Below are 5,772 nucleotides of genomic sequence, written 5' to 3'. Positions count from 1 at the left end.
TTCCTGAGCAGCAAAGCAAACATTTTTATTTTTGTTTGCAGGTTTAAATAATTCTTGCTCAACACCATTTTGCCATTTTGTATGTCACAAACCCCAGCAATTTCTCTGAAAGCTGGCAGCTGTGTTCTGAGAGGGGTCTGGCTCTATGCTGGGCACACACTAGTGCTTGCACATATCTAGAAGGGTTGAATGTTCCATCTTTCCCAAACAGGCTGGAGAAGATGTTAAGCTATGGTTGACTCTCTTGGGTACTTAACAGATATGAGGATTTAGGCTAGTGAAGGTGAGTCTGGTTTTTACTGGATACATCTGCTGCAGCAGAAAACTGGTTATCTTGTTGACTGCTGTAAAAGAAATGCCCAGGACTGACTGGGTCACAAAAATTGAACTGACTGCAAGAGATCTCCATTTAGATCAAAACTGAGGTGTGGAAAGGCTGCTCTAGCACTGCTGGCAATCTACCTCTTCAATGGAACAAGATGACTGATGCACGCAGTTGTTGCTGGCACAAGGCTGGGCAGTTTCCTGGAAATGTTCTCTTTCTAAAAGGCACAAGTGTTTCCAAGGATCTCATGACAGCAGTCTAAGAAAATTTTGTTTCTTAGTTTCTTTTGTTTGCTGGGCAGTAAATAGAACAAAAATGATAGGGAATGCAGAAAACTACAAAATTGTAACTACTTAAAGTAGCAGTACAACCACCTGACATTGTGGGTCTGTCCTTTTAGAGGAAGCAAGCATGAATCACGCCCCACATCTGAAGAATACAAGTGCATGGGACATGTTTCGAAGTGCAGGGTGGAGATGCAGGGTTAATACAGTCTGCCAGGTTTCCAGTGGCATTAAGCAGTTACTATCTTAGAGAAAACCAAGTGTGCTTGATGATGTGTAAGCAAGACGTGTTCAGATCCCTCGATGGGAACTGTAAAATCTTATGTACAATGATCTGAGGTGTAATTCAATTTTCTTTACACATGAGGTATCGTGTAAGAACTGCTATTGGTCACTGCAGCAAAACTCCTGCTCCTTTTACCTAGGAAGAAGCAGACAAGCATTATTTTCTAAAAAAAGCATTTTTAAGGTAAGAGTTGCTGCCGTATGTGGTGCCTGGTGGCTCATAATTGCATCTGACGGTCTGTGCTAAAAATACTGTTCACTAGACCAAAACACCAGCAAACACTGAATGAGCTGCGTGGGTGGTGGCAAGGTCAAGCGAGATTTGGACGTGTAGGTACAAACATTGTCACTTAATGACAAGCTGGAGTTTCTCAATTTACGCTATGAATAGCTCTTGCAGCATGCTCTGAGGCCAGAGCGAACTCGGAGTGAAGGCACTTCCTGGAACACATTTGCTGCTCAGTTGTGTATTCTTTCAGCTGTGGTAGAGATTAATTTCAAAACTTACCTCACTGCTTGTCAGTTTGGGCAAAAACTGCATCAGGCCACACCAGACAAAACCAGTCCACTGAACACTATTCTTGCCTGAATTAGATGTCAGTATCCTTCTCTTCACTCAGGAAATGTAGGGAGCAGTTTGCCCCACATACTCCTAAGCAGCTTCCTTCAAAACAATTCACCTAAGCCTTTTTTCCTTTCCCTCATGAGGCCAGGTTGCTCAGAGCTCCCTCCATCCAACCTGGCCTTGAACACTTAAGGGATGGGGCACTCACAGCTTCTCTGGGCAACCTGTTCCTGTGCCTCACCACCCTCACAGTAAAGAATGTTTTCTAATACCTAATCTAAACCTACTCTCTTTCAATTTAAAGCCACTCCCCTTTTTCCTGTCACTACATGGTCTTGTGAACTGTCTTGCCCCATCTTTCCTTTAAGTTCCCTTCAGGTACTGGAAGGCAGTAATTAGGTCATCCAGAAGCCTTCTCTTTTTCAGGCTGGAAAAAAAGACATTTTCTGCAAATTGCTTTGAGATTTGTGATTCGGTTTGTGCAGAAAATCATGCTGTGAAAAACCAGTGTCCTGCAACTTTATTCAAAGAAAGGGAGAGAGCCCACTGGGCCGTGCCCCGATGGAGTCCCTCTCAGGTTTTTGGAGGACGCAGCCTCCTTTTATCCTACACTCCCGACTGTAAGTTGCCCTCTTTCTTTCCGCATTGGCTGAGGCGTTAGGAAGGTGCAGCCTTCCCGATCCGCCTGCTACATACTCCCCTGAAGTTCAGGCGTTCAAACCGGCTGGGTTCGGCAACCAGCTGGAGGCCTCACGGCCATCGTTGCAGCCCCGGGCTGGCTCTGTCAGACGCGGCTCGTTGCGGAGCCATTAACACCCACGTCTCCTAGCGAGTCTGGACCACCCTTCTCTTGGAGTTTAGAACAGGAACTTCCAATCTATTTTATACAGCCTGACTATTGTACCTATTAGTTGACATCCATTCATTTTTCATTTTCATGTGCATTTTCACATTTCACAGCATCCCACACCTCTCTAAGCTAAATTATTCAGTTTTTTAATTCTGGGCAGGGGCGCTGCCCCTCAGTCCTCGGAGCTCGACTGCTCTCGCCTGTCCTCCGTCGCCCCCGGGCGGGGGTGGAAGAGCTCGTCGCTCGGCTGGCGCTGCCTGGCGGCGTTCTAGCCTCGGCTGCTCGGGCCTTGGTCCCGCGCTCGACGCCGCCGCCGTTGGGTCCCGCTCGGCGCTCGGCTGGCCCGCCTGGCCGGAGCTCGGCGCGGCGGCGGCGACGACCGACCCCGGGGCCGCTCCGCCCGCCCCGCCCGGCCCCGCTCCGGCCCGGCCCCGCTCCGGCCCCACCGACACAGGTACGCTCCGGGCCTACGCGCGCGGCCGGCCCCGCGCCGAGGCCGCGCCGCCGCTCCCGGGCGGGCGCGGCCGGCCCCGCGACGGCGCTCCGGAAGGCGGCGGTACCGACCCGTCTGAGGCCGCGGCGGGTGGAGCGCGGCCGGGAGGCAGTCGGGGCTCGCTGCCGGGGCCTTTGTGCGGGAGTTCCGGGACCGCGGCCTTCCGGTGGGGGAGCGGGGAGGCCACCGCGCTGCCCCGGGCCGGGCGCTGTGGCGGGAGGGCGAAACCCGCGGCGCTGCCGGCCGGCGGGGACGGGAGCCGCGGGGAGAGCGAACCAGTCCCGGAGAGCGCCCCGCTGCCGCCCGCTGAGCGTGCCTCAGAGCGGGCTGTCTAGCCGAGCTCGGGTGCCTTGCGCTTCCCTGCGCATCGCCCCGCCGCTCTGCTGTCCCGCGGCACGCTCCGAGCGCTCGTGGCCCGCGCTCGCTCCGGCTGCCTTCTGCGGCTCTTGCTTCGAAACAATGGGCTTTATTGTTGTTGTTTTCCAGCCTGATCAAAATAAAATGTTCAGCAAGTGTTGTCTGCTCTATCCTGTTTTTCACCGTGTGTTGCGGAGCACTTGCTTGTGAAAGTAGTGTTTGGTGTAAAATGCGTTCAGGTGTGCCTCTAGTTACTTCTCGCCTTGTGAGGAAACGAACTCAGCTCAGTCACCAGCTAGGGGAACGTTTTTGTTGTCACCTGCCACATTTTTCCTGACAACACATAAATTTTTGTAGCATTTGTGTAGTGTTTTTTGGAACCGTGTATTAGGCTGCCTTTGTTAAGCAATTTTTCCTGCAATAAATCAGCATTTCATTTTCAAGATATTCTGCAAGTGGTTAAAAGTAGTTTTTCTCACTACACGCTTTTAGGTATTGTTCTGTGGTAACAGACTGATTCAAGAATTGTTATCTAGATGCAAGCCCGTCCTCAGGAAGATGATTTGTGTGAAAGTCAAGTCCATGTATATATGGTCAGTGTTCAGTGCTGCTCCATTTTCTCCTCTGTATAAAGTGTTGCTTGGTCTTTATTTAAAAGCCCAGAATGTTTTGCTATATTTGTCCTTGTTTACTGCTCCACCCAGCTTGGTGTCTTCTGCAAATGTCATCTGGCTTCTTTGCCACTCCCATCCTCTTTCAAATTGCTAATGGCAATGTTAAGAAGGGACCTAAGAATGACCTGCTGGTAATGTGCACTTTTTGCCAGTCCATTACTGGTCTGTTTAAGTTTGTTGTTGGGTCAGTTTTCAGAATATGCTATGGGGTTAAGTCCACGCAGATTTGAATGCTTTATGGGTGACTTAGGCAACAGGATCTGAAATTCTCTGCTAAATTTAAAATATTTTTTTGTGTTCTGAAAGGCTGATGTAATGCATTTCCTAACATTCATAACTCTTCTGTGTAGTTTGCATGCCAGTTCTGGAGTTCACAATTGATGCTTCTCTGGATAATATTTAAAAAAAAAAAGCGGTCCATTTGTATTTTGATGGTCACAAATAAGTGTGTTATACTCTGTTGATTTGTGGCAGTGTGGCTCTTAATGAGTAGGGCAGTCCACTAGCATTTATATTTTTCCTAATACTTGGAATGAAGAATGTATTTGGATCCAAATATCTGGCCTTGCCTTTTGAGATTGAGTTGCTGGGCAGTTTCTGCTGAATGTTTACTTTGCTAACAGCTTCTTCTCAGTTTTCTTTCTTTTGCCCTTTTCTGAGTCATAACTGACCCTCTGGATTCTTGTTTGGTTGTTTCCTACTTTTCCATTTTCTGAGCAGCACTTCTAACTTTTATGCAGCTGTAACCACCAGTTCTACAGAAGGCAGGCAATGATGCTGTCTGCTGCTATCCCCCTGCCAGAAGTTTGGCATTTGAATAATTATTTTTTTAAGAAACTTCTGGAAAGAAACTCTTTCCAGTGTCTTTTATGCCATGGTTAGCAAGCTGACTGAACTCATGGGTGTTGCAGAGTTATTGTTGATGGGAATACTTACTAGTACTGCTAATTCAAACAGCATTTAGGTACCTTTTTTCCCCTGTTGAGTTTCTGGAGGCCTGATAAAGGGCACAGTGCTTGGTAATAGTTACCTTGTGTGTTTTGTGTAAGTAACCCTGTGCTAACTGAGCAAGTAGGATGATAGAAATGAAATATTAGTAATGCAAGGACAAAAGAATTTTGGTTTACAAAAGGGAATGACAATGTGATATGCAGTGGAAGAGGATTAATATTAGAAATATTTTATTGGAAAGTTATTACAGTATGTACTAGTTGTCTAATGAAAGACCCACTGATTGGGTTGCTTGAAACAAGAGGAGACCTGCTTGCCTCTGCAGGAGGAAACAGTACTTGTCTGCCTCTCAGTACTTGGTTGGTTGTTAAGAATTCTGACTGGGATTTTTGTCTAGTAGCTGTTTGTTGTCTCCAACTTTTGTAAACTAGTTGTTGAACAGGATGATGAGGTGTCAGGCTTGAGCGTGGAGAGCATCATCTTAATCCCTGTACTTGCCCAGCTCCACTTCTCATGCTCTCAGTGAGGTATTTTGGGTTGTCCTTGCAGAGTGATTCCTGCTTCCTTCTTCCTGGTATGTATTACTAATTCTCCACCTTGAGTAGCGTAGAATTGCTGAGAGGAGTCTCTGACTCATGTTTTGGACACTTTTTCTCCTCCCTTTATATTTCTCCCGCAGACTCAGTCTAAGGCCAAGAAGGGCAATGGAGTCAAGAATTGGCTGTATTTCTTTGTTCAGAATCAAAATCTTCATTGTCTCCCACCTCTTCTTTAATTCTGGTACATCTTTGTGTGAAGACTTCAGCTTCTGTGTGGATAATTTTTGCCTTTTGTCTTGTTACCTTATTTCCATGTAAGCAGGAAATTACATGACCTGTGTTTTCTAAAACATGTTCTTGCTTCCAGTTGCATTTTCTTTCTTACTGGATAAGGTGCATATGTCTTAAGTGTGGCCCTGAATGCATAAAACACTTTGTCTTCACCTTGG

The 5,772-nt window shown here is 47.3% G+C and overlaps 1 protein-coding gene across 2 annotated transcripts in view; it reads left to right on the top strand.

Moving 5' to 3' along the window:
• The first annotated feature begins 2,594 nt into the window (after positions 1 to 2,594).
• AMBRA1 (autophagy and beclin 1 regulator 1) overlaps positions 2,595 to 5,772 on the top strand; it is a 128,825-nt gene continuing 125,647 nt past the window's right edge. Inside the window, exon 1 of one of the 2 annotated variants that reach the window (XM_085062482.1) lies at positions 2,595 to 2,763. The gene's annotated coding sequence lies outside the window, so the exon portion shown is untranslated. The remainder of the gene's footprint in view (positions 2,764 to 5,772) is intronic. The other variant, XM_085062483.1, reaches the window with a different exon arrangement.

Source organism: Lichenostomus cassidix, chromosome 5 (assembly GCF_008360975.1).
Source record: "Lichenostomus cassidix isolate B80296 chromosome 5, HeHo_3.0, whole genome shotgun sequence".
Taxonomy (NCBI): Eukaryota; Metazoa; Chordata; class Aves; order Passeriformes; family Meliphagidae; genus Lichenostomus; species Lichenostomus cassidix.
This window is presented reverse-complemented; position numbering and strand designations above follow the sequence as displayed.